This window comes from Boleophthalmus pectinirostris, unplaced genomic scaffold (genome assembly GCF_026225935.1).
Source record: "Boleophthalmus pectinirostris isolate CB_2022bp ecotype Guang Dong unplaced genomic scaffold, ASM2622593v1 HiC_scaffold_6, whole genome shotgun sequence".
NCBI classification, from domain to species: domain Eukaryota; kingdom Metazoa; phylum Chordata; class Actinopteri; order Gobiiformes; family Gobiidae; genus Boleophthalmus; species Boleophthalmus pectinirostris.
The window spans coordinates 5067558-5079790 of NW_026571447.1; the positions used below are offsets into that span (position 1 = coordinate 5067558).

At 38.3% G+C, this 12233-nt stretch overlaps 1 protein-coding gene across 1 annotated transcript in view; it reads left to right on the forward strand.

Annotated features, from left to right (window-relative positions):
- LOC110156660 (thrombospondin type-1 domain-containing protein 7A-like) overlaps positions 1-12233 on the forward strand; it is a 594009-nt gene that overhangs the window by 529293 nt on the left and 52483 nt on the right. The gene's annotated exons all lie outside the window — the stretch shown is intronic.

Below are 12233 nucleotides of genomic sequence, written 5' to 3' on the forward strand. Positions count from 1 at the left end.
AAATGTAGACAGACTAATAAGAGAGAGAGAGAGCACAGTGGGTAAAATGAAAGGAAAACTAAAGAAATGAGCTGGACTTGTTTTTTTTCTTTAAATGATAATGACTCAGCTTGGATTTTTGCCCAAAAGAAAAAAAAACAAAAACGTAAAACAGAAAAAAGCAATGAAAGGTTTCTTTTTTTGTTTGTAAAGAATAGTTATAATTTAGTTTTGGAGAAATAAATTGTTCTATTACTGGAGCATAATACATCTAAAAGATTGGAATTTCAAAATGCTTCCTAAAAGGTTCTTGTGTGACCATAGTGATGAGCTTTGTGTGGATATTACACTGGAGGGAAAGGACTAAAGGGGAAGTGTGTAACTTTTCTGGTGGAGGGTCCATGTCCTCTTTATGGTGAGCATTTGGACACGTTACTGTTGTTTCGTCTCATGGTTTCCGAACAACCAAATAAGTGATTAAAGATTACTCAAACATGCACGAGTCACTCCAAATACAACTTGGGTGGGAAAATGTTGGAGAGGGGGTCTGATCCAATACCGATATTTGGCCTTAGTAGACTGCGATGTACATACTTCATTCTCCAATTTTATTTCCTTATCACTGATATGTGTAGGCAGGCCCGTCGACAGAAATTTGTAGAACCGGGGCAAGAGGCCTCACATGGATCCCCCTAATATAAAAGAACTCTTTACCCCTTGGACGCCGACTAAGGCTACGTTCAGACTGCAGGGCTTAACATTCAATTCAGATTTTTTTGTGAAATCCGATGTTTTTGCGAGGTTGTTCACATTTCCAATTAAATGCGACTTGTATGTGACTCCAGTGTGAACATTAAACAGCCCGAAAGTGTCTCGCATGTGCACTGGAGACACGACGACGTCAACCGCAGCGAGCGTCTCTGTGTTTACAGAAGTTGTCCAAACATGGACGCAGCATTGAGCATCTGGACATTTTAAAGTTCCTCTCGTACTGGAGCCAGAACATGAACAACTTACTTGTTTTAAGGAGGAGATTGAGAAGGAGAAGGACGAGGTTTTTGGCCGTGGTGTTTTGTGGGACAGCGGCAGCGACGTCCGTTGAAAGGAACGTGTGGATGTGGAGACGGAGCCAAGAGTGGTGAGTGGTGATGTGCTTCACTTCAGTGACACAGAGTTCATTTACAATTTTCACCTACTTCAGCGCAGAATAGTGACGTTTGTGGCTTGTTGATGACGTGTAGGTGGATGAATGCACTTTGTCTGTTCAGACTGAAGTCACATGTCAAAAGATCAGATATGTATCAGTTTCAGGAGCACATATCCAAGTGTCCTGGGTCACATTTGAAAAATTCGGATCTGTGTCGTTCAAACTGTCATTAAAAGATCAGCTATAGGCAGTGTTGGGAAGGTTACTTTTAAAATTTATTCCCCTACAGATTACAGATTACACACCCCAAAATGTAGTTTGTAACGTAATCCATGAAATTACTTAAAGTGAGTAATGTAATCTGAATACTTTGGATTATTTGATATTGTCATGATTTTTAAAACTACATGAATGTACCAACCACATCCTGAACATTTTTGTTTGTTCTCTTCAAATTGTGTGTTGAGCCCAAGTCTCCATGAATAAGAAACTGTTTTGCTGTAGAGAAGCAAAGACCAGGATCTGTTAACATAAGATGTTTTGTCTGCTAAAAGAAAATAAAAAGCCCAGACTTTCCTTACTTACTACTGTATTGCTGATAGAGAAAATTTTTTTATATGAGGTCACTGCTGCTTTAAATTATGTCCACACTACTGTTAGTGTCATATTGTTTAGACCTGATTTAGTCCTGGTTTAGCCCAAAATACTGCCCTGTAATCTATTTATTTCCACAGAGTAACTGTAATCCAATTACCACTCACTGAAACAGTAACTGTAACTGAATACAGTTATTACATAATCCCGGTACATGTAATCTGTTACTCTCCAACTCTGGCTACAGGTCACATAGAGGCCAAAATATTGGATTTGGGTCACTTCAGGCTGCAGTCTGAAAGTCGCCTAAGAACAACCCAGACATATATGACTAGAGCTGCCCACAGAGCATAACTGCATCAAAGAAAACAGACTTCCACGAGTGATTATAAATGATTTTACACTCATGAACTTAATTGAAACACAGACATATTTGTATCTCTGGAAACCTTAGACTCTGGAACTCTTCATTTATGGATGTTTAAATGTGATTCAACTCATTTACAGGTTTATAACAGCTCACTGAAAATGAGAGTTTACCTGGTCAGGTGCAAAATCGAAAAACAAAAAACTATATTCAACATCTGATACATGCATGTTCTGAGTACTATATTCATAAAAATAAATAAATAAATAAAAATATACTCTGGCAAAGAATTTAAAGAGATTTCATATCATACAGTCCAGCCAAGTGTACACCTGTTTTTACCTGTTGTACATCTATGTGGACCTAATAGATTTTTTTGTATTTAACTTATTCAAATAATTTAACTTATTCAACTTATTTAGCTTATAATAATATAATAATAAAACTCTTCCTCGTCAGTGAGTGTCCAGTATTTGTCATCTTGGTTATTTTCTCGTGTGCAGAGCTCTACATAAGTCTTTGTTTCTGTCAAACATCGCATCCTGGAAAAAAGACTGAAATATTTCAAAGGACTTGTCTGAGCAACATCCAGATTTCCAGGCAATTTTGGTTCATAATCGAGTATAAAGTCCCTGATAGTTTGTTTGGATATCGCAGGACTCCATACAGACACATCACCTGCATTCTCACCGTCGTAAGTTTCACTCTCTGAAAGTCCATCACTGTTGCTGTTTTCCACTTTATAATCAACTTCATCATCACTTTGAAATCTATAAAAGTCATTTTCTCTAAACTTATCCATAAAATCCGTCCACTCCTCATTATTTCTAAAACTGTGTTTCGTGTTGTGATTTTCCCGGAAGCTACAATCGTCACTACTTCGATTAACTTTGGAAAAAATTGGCGAAAACGTATCCTGGAATCCTCTTGTTCAGTGTGGGTTGTAGTGGCCCCCACTTATCACAGCCTCTGTTTGCATGTGAAAAAACAAGTTGTTTCTAATGGTCGTCAAATCACGTCTTTAGTGATACAGCGGAGGAGTCAAAACACGTCATTATGGAAACAAGGAGGGTCGTCAAATGTCGTCTTCATGGAGGAAAGAGTTAAGAGGAAAAGGGTTTGATTCTAAACCCCTAAAACCTTGGGGCCCAGGACAATAGACCCCTTTGTCATCCCCTGTCTACCGCCCTGTGCATGAGATTCGGCAGATCAATGAGTGTGTATACATGCACATCAGTATCCCGGTTATTAGCCATACCCCGGTTCTGTCAGTATTCGGGTTACTGTGTTTACATGCGCACTGAGAAACCGGGACATTCATATCCGCGTATACATGATCAAATGGAGTATCCCGGTTTCTTGACATAATCTTACAAATGCGCAGGCGCAAAAATTTACTTAAATCAATTTCATAAACCAGGAAAAATACAAACCGTGAGCTCCTTTAGCATAAGATGCTAAGGAGTTACGAGATCTCCCACAATCCACTGAGCAGATTCTTCATCAAAATCTTCTGCATAAATAAACTCAACTTTACAACATATAAACCATAAACACTATAGACACATCAGCCCGTTTGATCAGATAATTCAGCTCTGATCACATTTGTTTACGTTTTACAGAAACAAAACTTAAGACCGTTTGGCTAATTAGCATAAACTGTTAGCGGTGATAAAAACAACTCGCTCCTTGCGCCGCTGATGTGATCAGTTTCTTTTTGACTAAATGACACGACTCTGTGGATTATGTGTGTTATTTCTGTGACAGAAGAGGCACTAATGATGGTAAGTGTGTTTCGTGCGTATACAGTATAGGAAATAGTTCATGTTTTAGCTTTTCAGCGTCACACGAGTGCAGGTCGTACGAGTGCAGATTGTACATGTGCAGGTTTAGCGCAGCTCTTTATTTTACAGTCATTTCACTCGTTTGGTCACTTTATTTATGTTGGTCAATTTATTTATGTCACTACTGTTGTGGTGAAAGGCTGGAAAGTGTCTTGTGGACGCATGCACACTCAACTTTATGTTGCACTAACCGGGGTACTGCGTTTACATGCCACAAGTAACCCGGTTACTATCGGAATAAACCAGCTACAGTAACCCGGTTTCTAATAACCGGGATACTGCCATAACCGGGTTACTGAAACCGGGTTACTGCGTTTACATGCACCATCAAGAAACTCAAAAAACCCGATCATAACCGGGTTATTGATGTGCATGTATACGCACTCAATATTTTCTTATCTGTCTTACTGTGAGCGGGGTCGCCTCTCCACAGATCTAACCTGTAACTTCATCTTCATAGTGGCTGTTTTGTTGTTGTTGTTTTTGTTTTTTTTTACATTAGGATAATAATGCGCTTTCTCAGACGCTCAAAGTCACTTTACAAATTAGTATATTTTTCACTGTCAAACACTGCTTTCATACTAGGCAATGTGGGTGAAGTGTCTTGCCTAAGGACACAGCAACAGCTTTCCCACAGTTTTTTGTACTCCTTTTTTAACTGTACCCTTTGTGTATCATATTTGAGTATTTAGAAAAGCTATCATGTTGTAATATTATCATTATAACCAGAGCCTCCTTGCTTTCGTTCGTTTCGTTGTGACGAGATCAGGCGTTGACATTTTGCTCTATAAATAAGTACACAAAAAACAGCTCAGTAAAATAAGAAATTTAAAAAAGCTTTGAAGCATTTCGTTTTTGTGTGAAGAGAGTTTTAATTTTGTTTCCAAAGAATAAAGTTGTCCCATTACAGAAGCATAATAAATCTTTAAAATGTGTATTGTTTCTTTTTGAAACTTCCTCTAAGGTTTTGTGTATTCATCCATACACTGTTGGCTTTGTGCATTTATTACACTAGAGACAATGGGTGCTCAGGTGGAGAGTTATTTTTTAAAGGCGCACTGTGGAGCATTTCTGGTAGAAGGTCCGACACCAACTCGTTACCATGGAGATTATTAAATTAAATTATTAAAGGGCCCATGTTACACTATATTCAGATTTGTGTTATAATGTTATTTCCTCATTACAAACAGACCTGGATTTGTGATTTGGTTCATTCACACATGTTTAAAACACAAACTCTGCATATTTACAGTGAGAAAACCCTCCACACACCTTCTCTAGAATCATTTGGATAATTTCAGCCCTAGAATTATCAATCTCTAACGAATTAAATGTGAAAGGAGCTGTTAACTCGAAAACTACGACTACATGCTACCACGACATCACAAGGTGGAACAGAGAATTTTGAGGTTTGGAAATATAGCCAGACTAATATTGTATTTTTCAGACTATAAATTGTTCTGGATTATAAATCGCACCAGCCAAACAATGCATAATGAAGAAGAAAAAACATATATAAGTCACATTTTTGGGGGGAAATGTATTTTATAAAATCAGAGACCAGGGACCGACATTTCCTGTTGAAAGTCAAGTTCTAGTAATAACAATAGAAGAGAGAACAACAGACTGTTAATGTCACATATGAACAGTTCTTCAGATAAACTATAACATGAACAACAGAACAGAACAAGTTTAACAAACTCTCCATCTCACTCCAAATCACTAAATCCATTCAATTCTTCATCCTCTGTGTCACTTCTGAGCAACTCTGTGACCTCCAGAGGTAAACAGACGCTTCCTCTTCTGTGTCGCTGTCGTCAGACTCAGCATTAGTTCCAGTTAAAATTATTTCGGCCTTTCTGAATCCCGACAGGATGGTTTCTGTGTCACTGAAGTCCAGGCTTTGTCCATCCATCCAGTGACTTCAGGAAAGTTTCATGGTGCATCCTCCCGGTGTCACAAGTTTCTCTCTCACTCCAAACTTTCTTTCTGCTGCTTAATTTCCATTTTCAGATGCAAATTTTACGACTTGCAGTTTGTAATCTGCAAAATCTGATTTTCTTTTTGGGGGCATTTGTGTTCAGTCTTCTCAGTCGTCTTCAGTGTTGGGGAGTAACAGATTACATGTACCGGAGTTACGTAATCAGAGTACAAATTATGAGTAACTGTATTCAGTTACAGTTACTGTTTCAGGCAGTGGTAATTGGATTACAGTTACTTTGTTGAAATAAGTGGATTACAGGGCAATATTTTCCTGTTTTTACATTTTGGGCTATACCACCCCTTTTTATTTTTTCCTATAATTCCACTCATTGCCGGACACTAAACCAGGTCTAAACCAGGTCTAAACTAGGTCTAAACTAGGTCTAAACCAGGTCTAAACCAGATCTTAATCAGGTCTAAACCAGGTCTAAACCAGGTCTAAACCAGGTCTAAATCAGGTCTAAAACAGGTCTAAAACAGGATTTAACAGGACTAAACCATGCTGCGCAGACCGTGTCTCCTCCTCTTCTATCAATAGTATTTTTTAATATGGTTAACTAAAGTCTGGGCTTTTTATGGTCTTTAAGCAGACAAAACTTCTTACGCAAAAATATCCTGGTCTTTGCTTCTCTACAGCAAATCAAGTAATCCAAAGTATTCAGATTACATTACTCACTTTAACTAATTTAATGGATTACGTTGCAAACTACATTTTGGGCTACGTAATCTGTAATCTGTAATCTGTAGGGGAATACATTTGAAAAGTAACTTTCCCAACACTGGTCGTCTTTATAAGTTTGTTTAAATGTTAACTTGTCCAGTGGTGCAGAAGTAATGGTGCGATCGACTGACATGATACAGACAGGACAGAGGCTCTTTCTGCAGGAGACATGTGCAGTAGAGTGAAGTGACAGTGGTGCAGGAGGAACAGGAGCAGCAGATACTCACACACAAGACTAGAACCTCTCACCGCTTCACTGTGAACATTTGAATATATAAGGCTGCATTCAGACTGCAGCCTGAAGTGACCCAAATCCGATTTTTTGGCCTCTATGTGACCTGTATCTGATCTTTTAATGACAGTCTGAACAACACAGATCAGATTTTTTCAAATGTGACCCAGGACACTTGGATATGTGCTCCTGAAACCGATACATATCTGATCTTTTGACATGTGACTTCAGTCTGAACGGCCAAAGTGCATTCATCCACCTACACGTTATCAACAAGCAGTGTTGGGAAGGTGACTTTTAAAATGTATTTCCCTACAGATTACAGATTACATACCCCAAAATGTAGTTTGTAAAGTAATCCATTAAATTACTTAAAGTGAGTAATGTAATCTGAATACTTTGGATTACTTGATTTGCTGTAGAGAAGCAAAGAAGAGGAAATCTTCACATAAGATATTTTTTTCTGCTAAAAGACAATAAAAAAGCCCAGACTTTCCTTAACGGTATTAAAAATATTATTGATAGAAGAGGAGGAGACATGGTGCATGCAGCATGATTTAGTCCTGTTTTAGACCTGGTTTAGACCTGCTTAATCCTAGTTTAGACGTAGTTTAGTCCTGGTTTAAACCTGGTTTTAGTCCTGGTTTAGACCTGGTTTAGTGTCCGGCAATGAGTGGAATTACCAAACAAAAAACAAAAAAAAAAACAAAAAAAAGGGAATAGCCCAAAACGTGAAAACAGGAAAATACCGCAGTGTAATCCATTTATTTCAACCAAGTAACTGTAATCCATTGAAACAGTAACTGTAACTGAATACAGTTACTCATAATTTGTACTCTGATTACGTAACTCCAGTACTTGTAATCTGTTACTCCCCAACACTGTCAACAAACCACAAACGTCACTATTCTGCGCTGATGTAGGCGAAAATTGTTAATGAACTCTGTGTCACTGAAGTGAAGCACATCACCACTCACCACTCTTGGCTCCGTCTCCACATCCACACGTTCCTTTCAACGGACGTCGCTGCCGCTGCCCACAAAACACCACGGCCAAAAACCTCGTCCTTCTCCTTCTCAGTCTCCTCCTTAAAACAAGTAAGTTGTTCATGTTCTGGCTCCGGTACGAGAGGAACTTTAAAATCTCCAGGTGCTCAATGTTTGGACAACTTAAACACAGAGCACGCTCGCTGCGGTTGACGTCGTCGTGTCTCCACTGCGCATGCGGGACACTTTTGGACCGTTTACTGTTCAAACTGGAGTCACATACAAGTCGCATTTAATTGGAAATGTGAACGACCTCGCAAAAACATCAGATTTCACAAAAAAAACGGAATTAAGCGTTAAGCGTTAATTAAGCCCTGCAGTGTGAACGTAGCCTATGTCGCAGCGGAAACACCCAATCCATGAAAAAAAGTGCCACTTATAGTCTGAAAAATACGGCAATCAAGGATCACTCAAACATGTGAATGAAACAAAACTCAACTCAGTGTATGTTTTTAATGAGGTAAAACATTCTAAAACGGCTTAAATCTCACAAGAGTTCATTTTGCGTAACACAGGACCTTGAAACTTTGTCGAGCGACTCAACATCTATCTACAGGAGCTATTCTGGTGTAATGGAATCAGCTTGAACTTTGCCAAACTTGTCCCTTCATTCATCATTTATTATTATTCACTTTGCTGCTTATCTGATTGTCCACTCTCCGGAGATTACCCAGATCTGCCCTGACACGCACACTCAGCCACTTTTCTAAATCAATAAAAGTAGGCTGGTCTTAAAATTAAATGTTCTTCCATGCAGTGAAAATCAAATTGTAATGAGTGGCTGAACCGATGGACTTTTTATGTGATGACTTTGAAGTAATCAAAGTTTGCAGTTGTGGACTTTGTATATTATGTTTTTTTTACGGTATTGGAATGGCACTTTGAAGACAAAATGAAGTAATTGGAGATTGAGGATTTATTAATGATGATGTATTTTGGGGTAGGGTTGTAAAAAGTACGGAAAAGCAGATTCACTGGACAGAAATTAGAATGATCTTGAGCTGTATCAGAAGTATAAGAGCACATAGACTAGTATACACCCATGGAGCACTATGACACCTACCTGGACATACATATAAAATCACATGGTAACAGAAAAGAAAATACTATGATTTAATGTAGAAATGTAGAAAATCACATTCTATTGTCTAAAGAAAGAGTGTTTTTATCGTATTATTGTGGTATCAGAACTGGTATTGAGTTTATTCTTTAGCAGATGTGGGACTTGTGAGTCGTGACTTGGACTCGAGTCAGACTTGAGTCACAGTTTTTAGGACTTGAGACTTGGGATTTGACTCAGACTTGAGGCCTGTGACTTAAGAAGACTTAATGCTTCTCCTAAAAAAATATGTTTTTAGAAAATACTTTTCTCTTTACAGTTGATAAATGCAATGCTTAATTGTACACACACAAAGTGGAACATGTCCCTCCCACTTCTCTGTTTGTTACTTTGGATGTAACTGAAGTACTGTGATATGGTATCCTCAAATGTACTACAGTAATATACAGTACAATACAGTAATATACAGTACAACTACAGAGAACATGATTTTTCATGACAAAATAACTGTTATTAAGCATTTTAAATCTGAATTATTTCTTTCTGACCGTAATGATTCACACTAAAATCTTGACAAGACATTTATATAAATACTCTTATATAAATACTTATAAAAATACAATAAAGTACAATTTAGTTTAAAATTCTATAAACTGAAAAAATCTAAGTTGTATTTGTTACTTTGGTTTAAAGACTTGAAATGACTTGAGGCTTAAAGCAGACGACTTGGACTTGACTTGGACTTATGGGCCAGTGACTTGAGACTCGACTTAGACCTGCCTGTATTTGACTTGGGACTTGACTCAGACTTGAGGTCAAAGATTTGAGACTTACTTGAGACTTGAAAAATGACTTCCCACATCCCACCTCTGTTCCTTAGCATTGAAATCAAGTTAGAAATGTTAGTATCGTGACAACACGAGTCTCTTCTCACGAGATTGGGCCTAACTGAGCTAGGTCGTTAAAGACACTGTATGTAGCCTGTGCTCTTACAGGTTTTAAAAAGATTACTACAATCAGAGCTGAACCTGTGTTCCCACAGCTTTAACCTGCAGATAAAGACACATCCATGTGTGTCTCATTCTCCGTTTATGTTCAGGCCTCATGTGACGCTCAGAACCTCCAGAATTCCCTCCCTGAGCTGCAGACGCTGCACTAGCTCTGACTCATGGCTGTCTGCAGGTGCCGGGGTTTAGGCAGTGACCATTCAGATCAGAGAGGCATTTTAGGTTTAAACCACCTGGATTTCGGAACTGAAACTGGGAACACAAATGAGAGCGTCGTGTGAGGCTGATTCTGCTTTCTGATTATCTGCTTTCAATTATAATGCAAGACAAGACAAGTTTATTTGTACAGCACAATCCGTACACAAAGCTTTCAAGTCATTCAAAGTGCTTTACAGAATAAGAAATACATTAAAATCACAATACAAACAAATCCAAACATAAATAATCATGATTCAATTAAAAAGAGAGACATTAAATGAGAGAGAAGAGTGCAGAATGAAAACCTTTCAGTCAAACGCAGCTTAACAGAACTGTTTTGAATCTGGATTTAAACAGAGTCAGAGGCCTGTCTCACATCTTCAGGAAGACTGTTCTAGGTTTTAGCTGCATGAATCTGAAAGGCTGATCTGAGAATCAAAACAGCAAATTATAACAAACAATTTGGCCATGTCTAATCGAGGTTCAAGGTTCTTTATTTGTCATTCAAACATGCGAGAGAAACATGTGACAGAACGAAACGTGTTCCTCGAGGCCCAGTGATCAAGAGAGATAAAAACATGCACTGGTCAAAGAGTAAGCTTGCCCGAATCTTCCCAGGTACTGATCCTAACTGTGGAAAAATGCAAATCAGCCCAGCTCATCTCACTCACATGTTTCTAACCTGTCCTGCATTATCTACATATTGGGACACTATTTTTGAGTTTGTGTCAGTTGTTTGCAATGCTAGAGTTAGGGTTAGGGTTAGGTCCCCATTGACCGCTCTCTTTGGGATTCTTCCAGTCGATCACTCCTTGTCACCCTGTTTTGTTGACCTGGTAGCTTTTCTTACACTGTTGGTCCTAATACACTGGAAAGATCCTCACCCACCCACCCACTCCCAGTGGATAAAAGATGCCCTCTCATTTATGAAACTGAAAAAAATAAGACACTCTCAAAGGCTCTGGCTCTAAATTTACTGAAGCCTGGTTACCTTTTATTGATCATGTCATGTCTCTGACATTGGAGGTGACCCCATGAGCTGTGTAGTCTTATCACATGTATACATGGGTATCGAGAGGTTGATATATCTATGTTAACCCTCTCCAGGCAGGTGTTGCAGATTTGCAACAGCTAAATGCCAATTACCTACTTACTCCACATCCATATTTTATGAGCCTTTTTTACTCAGGAGCCTGTTTTCCCTGATAAATGTGGACAATGCAGACTGTGCGAGAACGGCTACACGCATATAAGTATTTTTGTGCTTTATAAAGGATAAAAAAATTTTCTTGGAGCACCACACGAAAAAGTGATGTTGTTCTGCCACTGTAAAGCTGTTACACTGTGCTTTATGTTTTCATTGTTATGAAAAGTGGTAAACACATAAAGTTAGTGCGTTCATATCATTTTCAGTCTTCAGTGTTAATTTACCACACCGGACCAATGCTGCAAATCTGCAACATCCCAGAACACACTGGATGTGAAGGTCTCTCAAAAAAAAAAGTGAGGATCATATGATAATTTTCCCCAAATATCAGTTTTTTCCTGTTACTAAAACTTAATTTGAGCCTGAGAGGGTTAAATGCTTTAGTAGCACATATTCCGTGTTTTGTCTTTTTTTTCTCTCTCTTTCTTTTCCTTTTCTTTAAAGGTGTGTACACTGTGAACTATTAACATTGTATACTTCCCTTGAATATTATACATATATATATATAATATTATATATATATATATATTATATCTTTATGTAATTTGTCTTTTATATTTTGAAAAAGCATAAATAAATCAGACATAAATAGAGAGATAAAAACGATAATAAATAAGCAATATTAAAAAGTACATCAAGAGCATTTAGCAGATCCAACAGACAAGTACAAGTGGAACATGTGGAGAGATAGAGAGGCAGCGTGCACGAGTCGGTGTGCACCGTTCAAAAGTCTGACAGCCTCAGGAAAAAAAGCTGGACCTCAGCCCATATGTTGTGGCTTTGATGCTCCTCAGTCTCGTTCCAGAGGGCAGAGGGACAAGCAGGTGGTGGGAGGGGTCGCCCATGAT